Source organism: Ceratosolen solmsi, unplaced genomic scaffold (genome assembly GCF_000503995.2).
Source record: "Ceratosolen solmsi marchali unplaced genomic scaffold, CerSol_1.0 scaffold31, whole genome shotgun sequence".
Classification (NCBI taxonomy): domain Eukaryota; kingdom Metazoa; phylum Arthropoda; class Insecta; order Hymenoptera; family Agaonidae; genus Ceratosolen; species Ceratosolen solmsi.
In genome coordinates this window covers 3,569,476-3,581,547 of record NW_011948432.1, presented here as the reverse complement: position 1 = coordinate 3,581,547, position 12,072 = coordinate 3,569,476, and positions in this window count along the sequence as shown.

The following is a 12,072-nucleotide window of genomic DNA, read 5'->3' as shown; positions in this document are numbered from 1 at the left end:
GGCTGCGGTTAATATTAATTCATCACAAAATTCTTGATTTATAACGATTGTCTTTCCACTATGCTGACGCATGTTCCTTACAAGTGTCGTGCTCCTTTACTTTGACCTAGGCGCGCGTGTGTGGGCTCGTGTATGGATCGGACTGGCATCGATATGCACGAATTTATCAATAATTCAAAGAATGGAAAATATTGTAATATAAAATATATCTGGCTATCATTCTTTCTCTAATATGAAAATCAAAAAGTTTGTGCTTGAACGGCTGAATGATTGCAACTTCGGCTTACGTATAATAAGTTGGGCGAATTGTTTTTCTATCCTAATCTAGCGATTTTCAACCTATAAAATATCATACAATTAAAGTGAAATGTGAATTATTACAAGGGAAATTGACGGGAGTAAAAATGTAATCGACATTGGGATATTAAATAGCAAAATGTATGCGGGTTTCGTCCCGAGCTGAAGTTATTGGACTCGTCAAATCATATAGACCGACACTATCTTACATGCCATTACGAAGATCGAAAGGCTTTCTCTTGCACACCAATCGTATCATTTTCTTGCCACTCGCGAGAGATCCATACAATGAATCGAGTGCGAATGTAGCTACTCGATGCCTCGGTTCCCGCTCTCTTCCCGTTCCGGTCGCGCATTCGAACTTTTATTTCTACGTACCAACCCAGTGAATGCGCATCCAATCCCATAATCATGGCAGTTAATAACGTGAATTTATTGAAAATATGCGAGTTAAGAGCTCCCTGGTTGATGATTAATAACATACTCGATTTCATGAAAAATCAAAATCCTTCCCAAGTATAGTCCCGAGACGAAAGAATTTATATCGAAATTTTTGAAAATTGTTGATTTGGTAGCCGAAAAAGTAGTGGAAAGTGTGAAGTAACTCACATTGTAAACAAAAACTTATCTTCGGGTACATTTTCCTCGAAACTTTACTCTTATTTTCCTTGCTTTCTAAACTTTCGAACACCGGTTCAAATTGACTTGAAAAAATGTTTAAATGTGTGTTAAATATATGTTGTAAACCGTGAACAAGTTCGAAAAAGAAAAAAGAATAAAAAAATAAAAAAACAGGGTTGTTGGAGAAAAAAAGAAAAAAATTATCCCTTACAAATTTTCAGAGTTGTTGATATTAATTTAAACTAAAGAATCTCTTAGAGAATTTACTTTAAATTTACTCTAAAGAATTTTCTTAGAATTATCTTTGTTCGGCTAAGTACCTAATGCTTATTCAATAATTTAACAAAAATAAAATATATGTTCCAAGTATTAAATTCTGAAAAAGCTCAATAAATACAATAATTGCGCAATTTAATTATTATTATTATAAATATTAAATAAACATTTTTTTTTTCAAATACTTCTATGTGTGCAATTATGATATTTTAATTTTGAAAATTAAATTATAACAATAACATTATCACTTAATACTTATCTTATTTTTCTTATAATTAAAATATAAAGTAGTTTTTTAGCTGAAATAATTGCTTTCTGCTCTTGAAATATGTATGGCACTGTTATTTCTAAAAATATTTATTTAACGAAAAAAAAAATGTTTAAAAAAATCCAATATAATTCTTCTAACGATGGATGTATTATTCAAATGTCTCTGTTCTTAACAAAATAGTTTATTTTCTTAGTTAAGAAACTTAACCAAAATTAATGAATCGAAGAACAAACTTTTGTAATAATCAAAGTAATTACTATTTACATAATTATTAATCGAAAAAAAAATCCAAATTTTTCAATTCGTGACCATTAAAGACCAGAAAATTTTTATTTTGTTTAAATAAACGTCATTTGATAAAATATAATCATAGTATAAAATGCCATTATAGGGTATTACTTTTTTTCTTAATAAATTTGTGAATTTCATAATTAGATGAAAATTATATTCTACTATTTGTAAAAGCATTTAATAAAGCTTTGAGATGCTTACATAACATTTTACATTAAGAACATTATTAATTAATTGATCCATAAAGCGAAAATATTCTTTTTTTTTTTTCAAATAATCCATTTAATAAAATTAACCATGTAATGTAATGATTATAAAATTTATCTTTAAAGTTACTTTTTAATATATAAAGAATTTACTTACATTTATTATTGAAATATAAATGTCTTAAAAAGTTTTAAAAATACTTTTTAATAAAATAAAATATTATAATGATTTACTTGAACATCATTTTACAATGTGAACTAAACTTTCTTACTTAAAATATAAACTAAATCAAATTAATAATTAATCACAATATTTATATTAAATAATAGTAAAATATTAACTAGAAAGAAATATGCAACGTTGTATGAAAATAGTCAATAATCTGAATTTAAATGTTATAAGAAGAAATGCAGAATAAATATTTATAATGTATATTATGCAGATAATTATGATTTATAAAAAATTTTCATTCACTTTTAAATTATAGAAATGAATTACGCGCATTCCTAATTAATATAAAAACATTTATATTATATAAATATCGTACATATAATATAAACTATAGTTACATTAAAATTACGTACATTATAAAACAATTAAAAAATAATAAAAAAAAAAAAAAAAAAAAAAAAAAAAAAAACATATTATATCATTTGCTTCAATAATCGAGCGATCGCAATTATAATTTTAAATTTGTATTTAATCTAAAAATCGAATTAATGAATGAATATCAAATTGTTGATATAAAAATATTAAAATAATATTATAACCATTTATGAAATGAGTAGGCATGGCATTCATTTTATTTGGAAATGTACGCACAGATTAATGGCGTATTTGTTAAAGCCTACTATATTAAATCAGTGACCTATAGTAAATAAATACAACAAAAGTACTCTGTAGAATAGATAATGTCAAGTGAATATCATACAAAGCCATCCACTCATTTTCAAATTATTCATTTTTTTATTCACCCTCGCAAATGTATTTATCTGCCCCATTCGAAGAATATTTAATATTTGCATATTACAATATATGAAATAACGATCTGATGTTTATGATTTAAATTAATAATATGCTAAATGTGTATTTTCAATTCTCCTCAATCCTAATAAATACACAGTGATTAGGAAGTTTATTACATAAATAGTAAATTGGACGGTGTTCAATTTGAATTCAGCACAATATGATAAATTATTGTATTATACGAAGCTAAATATTGTTCCCCCAAACGCATTTATAAATATTTCCTCATTTCTATACATTTTCAATATGTATATATATATATATATATATATATATACGCGCGCGCGCGCGCACACACACACACACACACACACACACACATTGAAAATTGCAAGAACCAATGGAAGTTCCGTAATGATTGATAAGACAAGGCCTACTACTTTCGTTACCTATTACTTTTGCAGAATCGAGTTCATGCATTATTCGACAAAATACAATGTTATGTGCACTTTTATGTTGAATTGAAAAATGAGACGAATTCGAATTTTTTTTAAAAGTCTTTTCAATATAAAGCGCTTGTTTTATTACCTAATTTTGTTAATGTACTTTTCCAATAAAATATAACGAAACGAATGATATCCTTTTCACTTTCAATAAGTTGCAGTAAAGTTAGTAAGTTTTTGTTAAAGTTTGCAATTATAACAGGAATGTACTCTGAAACATCCTGATAAAAGTTACTAATATTATGATCAACAAATTATAATTGTTAAGGTGGTACATTATTATTATTATTATTGTTGTTGTTGTTGTTGCTGTTGTTGTTGTTGTTGTTGTTACTGTTGTTGTTGTTGTTATTGTTGTTGTTGTACTTATTATGTTTATTGTAGTTATTATTATTGTTGAACGAAAAACAAATTGAGACGTTGAAGTCTTAAAGTATTAATACCATATTATAAAGTATTATTGTTTGTCTATTCGCGCACCCCTGTAGAGCTCTACAAACATGAAAGTTCATTTGGAAATTATTGCGAAGGATAAGAGTTCGGCTGAGGATGCGTACGAAAGAATAAAAGTGAAGAATAAAATCACTCGGGGAGTCAATAATTCGTGGACGAACGTACGATATAATTTTCTGATCGTATGCGCAAGTGAAATAAATAAAGAATGCTCCATCTGATCCACCGACGGTATAATAATACGCAGCCTGACGATGACAAATACAATCGCCCGATATCACATCCCGTGAAAATACCACTGGCAAACTTTCGCCTCGCCTCGCCTCCCATACTGCACCGGCGAACCGACACACAACCACCCTTCACCCGGTCCCCCTTACCGACACTTCTCGCGACCGCTCTTTTCTCATATTTTCCAACTCGCGCGAGAGTCAGTAGTGCAAGCCCGTGTTAGCGCCAGTCGCAGTTGTGTACGTTTCTTTTACCCTTTTAGCTTTTCTTCCCGAGGGACAAGTCTTGCAGACAAGCGACGTTGCCGCGCCATTTTCTCCAACTTGAAGGTACACCCATTTCTCTTTATTTCCTTCACTTCTTTACACGCTATTTTATTCTCAACGCATATGCGCACCTTCACCTATAGACAAATGCAACATTTTTTTCTGACTTTTCATTTCTTTCACTTTTTTTTTTACTTACGCGCTGGATGATAAAAGGATGGTTTGCTTACGTACTTAAGAAAAAATTACCGCAAATATCATATGCAAAGCAAACGAATGCGAGAAAACTATTTGTCTTTGTTACTAAAGCAATTATCATTTTATAGTATTCGTAGTGTTTGGGGTGTTTTTATATTTCTTACAAATTATTTTCATTTACATGATCATCAAATCTGCTTCATATCGTTAATAATTTTTTATTTCCCATTGATTCATATATACTTTTGGCAATTACATGCAAGCCATTAACTATTTTGGAATCAAGTTTAAAAGAATTACACTAACTTATAACCAATTATTTCTCGGGATAAAATATTCCTATCCATTCAGGCGCATACCCACGTTATAATTGCAATAATATAAAAATATTTAAATAAAATAAATATAAACAACAATCGTTATTTTATATAATCATTTTTGTATACAAATTTTGTCTACGTAATGCTTGCTCCAATCGAATACATCCAAGTTGCAATGATATTATAATAAATATAAGAAGAGTTTCGTTTAACTTTATATTTATTAATTACCAATTAAACTTTAAAGAAAAAATATAAATCTTTCCTATCTCGAATCAAAAAATTTAAGAAAAATTAATCGAATTAATGATCGATAAAAATTAAAGTACCCGAAACAACTCTTTTCAATTACGAAATTTTTTTTTTTTTTTTTTTTTTTTTATAAAAGTTTTATGAGTTACTAATTGTAAAAAGATATTATGAACAATAAATACTTTGATTTCTTTATCCGAACCTTCACACTGATTAATAATTTTCAAATATTTTTTACTCCTACATTGTAAATATTAATTAAAATGTTACTTATGAAAAATATTATGATATATTATCAAAACATATGTCATTGCTAAGAGATATTCTTTTCGATTTATTCGTACACATAGAACTTTCAAGATAAAAAATTGAATGATTTAGGAATATTCTTTTTTTACTTTTCCCAATATACATACCTATAATTCTATATATTCCATGTAATAAAGAATCAAAAATTTGTGCTCACATCTACGTATGTAAGTATAAAATGCGCATAAATGCTTATAGCGATCCCATGTCAAACGCATGAAGTTTTACTTTCTACGTAGCTTTTAAAAAGTCATAGTTTTATTATAGTCATACTTGAAGTCTCTGCATTCGAATATAAAACAATAACAGGTACGTTTAAAAATAAAGCAAAAAAAAGAAAAAAAAGAAAAAAAAGAAAAAAAAGAAAAAAAAGAAAAAAAGAAAAGCTTTTTTAAGCCAGGTTGTTCGACATATACGTAGCTTAATAAAAGATTTTTACAAAAATGTAATATAAAATATATTTGTTCTTATTTGTAAAAATTAATTTTTATAACGTTGCAAATACTTTAATGGATTACTCACAATAAAACAATATTCTAACTATTTTATCTATTAGATTCGATTTGTTATTGCTTAATAAAAATCAAGAGTTAGAGCAATTTTAAAATTAATATTATATAATTAATTATTTGAAATAGCAATAGTTTCTTCGATATAAACTTTTGAGCATTCATCCAGTTAAACGACAAATATCAAATTCAACATCGTTTCAACATTATCGAATTTTTATTCAAATATTACATAAGTTCGTGTCTTTATAAATCCATTAAAAAAAAAAAAAAAAAAAAAAAAATCTCATAATACTTCTTCTAAAACGATAACCTAATGAAACTTGGCAATTGAAAGTTTTTGTTTACTTCTATTTTAAACTTATTTTGTAAATTTTCCTATTATCACGGTCATTTATTTGAACTTTTTAACGAACTTCAAAATATCTCTTATATAATCCTAATCCAATACTTTGTATTTATTTATACAAAGGAATATTAGCAAGAGCTAATGTAATAGTATAGTATCGAAGGATGTTAAACAGTAATGGTTACCGTGGTACTAATTTTTAATTACCTTTTAATACTCCCTCGAGAAAGAAAAACAGAGAAAATGGAAAATCGTCCATATACGTATACATATACATCTGGAAATTTCGTTTTAACGAAAGAGAATGAAGGGGAAGGGCGTGCGAGGACGTCGTGGTGAAGGGAAGAAGACGGAAATGAGAGAAGGTAGAAGAGTAGATTCGAAGCTGATTTTTGCTGGCGCGGGAGGATGGCAAAAAAGGCTTCCTAGATGGAGCCAGATAACTCGTCCCTGAAGTGCAGTAACCTCAGCGAGGAACGTGAAGAGGAGACCTTATGATCCGTGCAAAATGTATAACCCTCTCTTATACAACAAGTGCCTTATGGCTCTCGCTAAATCGAGCGTGCCACGCTCTGCGGAATTTCATTTGAATCTTCCCGCACTCGCTCCCTTCTCTATTCCACCAAGCTTCTTTCTTTTTTCATGTGCATATTTCAATGTGCGAGGCTCGTGCGAGCTTCCTGCGAGCGAGTTTTTTTTTTCTTCTACACAAGCACAAAAGCCCGTTTTCTCTCACTCAACTCCTACCTTATTAATCGCATCTTTTTTTTTCGCATTATTCGTTCTGCGAAATTTATGATACTTAACTTTAGTAGAAAAGGGATATATTGACAGAGGGTGAGTGAGAGAGTGAGTGAGTGATATAGAATGAAAAAAAAAGAAGGAGGAGGAGGGGGGGGGGGAAGAAAGAAAGAAAGAAAAGGAGAGAAAGTTAGAGATCCCAGTGGGAAATCAGGTGTCGTCCTTTAGACGAAGAACTTTGATTTTCGATTTGGTTTCGTAAATAAGAAAAATCCAGTTTATCGTCAAATATATATCTATAAACACGAACTACATCTACATGTACAAAATTTTTTTTATTATTGAATATGCATGATATTTATTATCTTCTCAGAGTAATATTGTTTGGGTTCTTATTATATACTAATAATCATTACTATATCGTCGTTTTTCCATTATAATTATCGATCATTAAGGCATAGCGTAAAAATAAAATCTTATCCAACATAGACGTGTATACTTCTTTTACCAAGTAATAATTTTAAAACAGCATTCGAATTTTAATTCAAAAAAATTTTTACATGAATCGTTGAAATGAATTATTTTTATAAATTTGAAATAAAAACGAATAGGATAAATAATAATGTTATAATCTCAAGAGGGAAAGAAGCGTAGAAAAAAGCTTTTTCATATAATGAATTGATACATTGTTATATACACGTTACATAATCTCACAAATTTTCTTTTTAAATTATCGAAAAACCATTGCTAGAAAATGAGAAAATTTTATATATTTTCAAACTCTTCGCACCGATTTCCAATTTTTCAAAAATTTACAAAATTTTCTACATTTCAAAATAAGTATAATATATAAAAACTTGTTGTTCGATATACGATATTGATATTGAATATAAAAATTTTGATTCATTTGTTAAAAATCCATACTATTAAAAAATACAAGCATGTATAGAAATATCGTTGTTATTAATATAAATAATTGAATGACTCATGCAAATGATAGACATAATTGATAGAAATGATTGATAGAAATGATTGTCAGAGATATAAATTTATTTAAGCACAATGAAAATATTTATAATAAATTATTTATTCCATATTATATATACGTATTTATATTGAAATATAACTATATTAAAAATAACGATTACTCCTCTAATTTTATTAATTTATTTAACGAATAAAAAAAAAAAAGGTAACTTAATTTTTTGGACATTTGTTGCTCTTATTTGGGAAAGAGAATTAAAATAATTGACATTCTGAATAATATTGCTTAATGCAAATTACAAAGATGTTTACAGAATGCGTAAAGATGGATAAGGAATTTTGCGAATTTAAATTGATTTCATGAAGTATTTTGCATATGGATATTTCAAAATTTACAAAAATTTAATGTCTACAAAGTGCTATCGATTTAGAACAAGAACATATAATTGATTTAATAATTGACATGTAACAAGTAAAATAATCGACATTTTCGTTTTGACATCTCATCTTGACATGTCTACATACATAAAAATTTAGGATAATTATAAAAACTAATTCATAATAACGAATGAATACAACTTATGATATGTAGGCTAATAAAGAAATGATTTTTGAAAATTAATTATAAATTGGGAAAATATATTCTAAATAATTTTACATAAATTTTAAATAATATATATATATATATGTGTGTGTGTGTGTGTGTGTGTGTGTGTGTGTGTGAGGGGGGGGGGTGCGTGTGTGTATTTTTGATAATACACAGCAAAGCGAAAAAATAAATATAAATAATAATTTAATAATTTCTAATTATATAAAAAATTTTATATGCAATATATGATATTAAGTATATTCAATTAATCTTATATGATTTTGTATATAATTTATTATATAATAAAATCGTTTTATTATTCTATTTCAATTAAAGTTTATATTAATTTATCGTTGAAAATTTTTCTTTACAAACAAAACGTTTTTCTATCATATTTTCTTTAAATGTTCTAAAAAAAAAAAAAATCAAACAAATTTAGTTAAGATAGTAGAATTATATTATTTACAATAAAGAAAAGAATTCGTTTTCATAATTTAATTGTAAGTACTTAGTTTATTAGTTCATTAAATATAATGAATATTTATTTAATAGGTAATTTCAATGTAAATAAAATACATCAATATTTTTAGTTTTTTTTTTTTCGTTCTTTCTTTTTTTAACAACAATACCACTTAAAAGTCTATAGTAAAATAAACTGGTATAAAATGGCGAAATCGATTCGCATCAAAATCAGAGCATTGGATTATCAGTAAAAGCTCACGAATGAGCACATATATAAGTTGTAGCTTTTTATATTCAGCGGAATGTAAAATAATTTTATTGCACGTTAAAAATTACGAAATAAATTGGTAATTAAGCGGAAATAATTTTTAACTAGCTCGTATTTTTCAGCCGACTTTTATCATGGAATATCCAGAAGCTTATCATTAAAGTAGATATTCCCTATTTGTACTAACATAAGGCTATTCAAATGAAATTATGGAATAGCTAACACTGCGGGACTTTACAGTATCGACCTCCCATCACTCTGTTACAAGGTGACAAAAATGCAAATTCGCACAACAGGTTGTTTGTTACGTTATTTACTAATGAAAATTTCAGCTAATGAAAAAACTTATTTTCAATAAATGTAACATTTAAGCTCATTCAATGTTGTACTATAATATTACAATACATATTTACTGCTCTATTTTATTATCTAAATTTTAATTATAATAAAATTTAAAAATTCATTATTTTATTCACTCAAGTCATAATATTTACATAGATACATATCATCACTTTTATAATATTTCATTAAAAAATTGCTCTGTTTTCGATTGCTGATAAAAATGACTAATTATCGAAAGAAATTTTTTACATTATACAACTAATTTTACTTGAATAGTACTGCTTTACTTATCTATTGTGCTTTTTAAAGATTGATACTAAAGATTGATTGATCGGGAGGTACAAATTTTATTTACAAAAGTAGTTTTATTATCTACATTAAATAAAACAAAATGTTAATAGCGTCTTAAGCATAAAAACATTGTTCGTTAATATTCAGTTAAAGTATCGAGTAACTTTAAACTCATCACGGTATTACTGCTTTATTTGTAAAACACTAGATATGAGATAATAAATAAAATAACAGAAAACAAATATATAAAAAAAAAAAAAGAAAAAAATAAAATGTTATGAACAATATTCTTATACAGATTTATTTGGCATTATGTTAACATTGCTATTGACATTTTTACAATATATAAAATGGAGTTAAAAAACTTGAAGCCTCAGCGAGATAAATATTTTATGCTAATGAACCAATTTCATCATAAATTTTCGGTTGTCGCAAAGTGTTCAATAGTTTAGACACTAAAAGCCTGATATACTTACTTGAAATCTTTATCTTAATCCCTCTTAGTTTCTGGTCAAGTACGAGTAAACTCGATGACGAATGTCCATATATTTATGTGATATACGCGCGCGCGCGCGCGCGCGCACACACACATAGTTGGTTGCCTTGCTTATTAAATTTACATCTCTCTTATTCTTCATTGTTCCATCTCCTAATACAACTCCTTCATACAATTTTTGTTCTTGTTAACTATTTAATTTTCGTCTTTTGTAATCTTTTATATTAGTCTTAATTCCTTGGTAAAGTAGGTATTTGATAGCGAAGAGTTTCTCAAAATTGAATAAAGCTCGTTTTTAATGTCCCTCGCATTTAAACCTTTCAGAGAAAAAGAAAGAAGTATTTAAAGGCTTACAAGACAATGGAAGCCTGAAAAATCTTTTTAACGATTTTTTACAGATTTAAGAATTGCATGTACTTTGACAAAGATCGATACTATATTCCATAATTTATTAAAATTATCGATAAAACTACAAAGCCATAGTAAACGCAACTGGAATAATAAATTTTAAAGCATAAAGTAAGCCATCTTCCACAAAAGACCTTGGCAGTGTTAATTAGCATGCGAAATAATGCATAACGGATAAAAGGAAAATAATCTCCTATTAAATTTTCCGATATATCCGCAATGATATACCAGAGATTTAATTTAAAACAAAATGACGAGTGCTGCAACTTAAGCGCTCGATTATCGTTATAAAATCATAAAAACGATATTAATATAACAATGCAAATAAAGATTAAAAAGATCTTTTAACAAGATTTCAAGGGACATAATATTGAACGAGTGTTCAATCCATTGTGGCTTATTCTAGTGGCTTATTCCACTCGAACACGCGGTTATTTTTCGCCTCCGCGTCGTGTTCGAGGAGCGCGTCGCCGCCGTCGGAGAGAGGAAAAGCGTTGAGAGCCATCGAGACTGCGCGCAGTATGGGAGAATAACGAATGAGTTTGGCGCGGCCTTGATATTCGAAATAAAAGATGGGAAGGGCCCTGCGACCGCAGCCGGACAAGGTCATATACTGGAAGGCCACCAAAGGAGATTGAAATTTACAGGCACCGTCTTGGCGACGTCACCGTCCCACGATAAATCCCCTCTCCCCTCGCCGCAGCCGCCGACAAATCTCTCTCTCTCTCTCTCTCTCTCTCTCTCTCTCTCTCTCTATCTATCTATCTATCTATCTATCTCTATCTATCTATCTATCTATCTATCTCTATCTATCTATCTATCTATCTATCTCTACATCTATCTATCTATCTATCTATCTATCTATCTATCTATCTATCTATCTATCTATCTATCTCCCTAGCCCTCTCTCCTTCGCTCTCTATTAACTCGCTCAACTGGAAACGTAGTAGACAGACGAAGCGACTGATCTCGCGCCGTCATCGCCAAAAAGGCAAAAATATTTCGTATACGCCTCTCTTCTCTTACCTCTTCACACAACCAACATTTTCAAAACTTCTCCCTGGGACGAGACTATTTGAGTCAGATTTGCCTTTCTTAGGATGGGAATAGCAGACACTTCGCTACTCTCGAAGAAACGCTCTCGATTTCAGCCCCATTTTTCCCAACCGCTC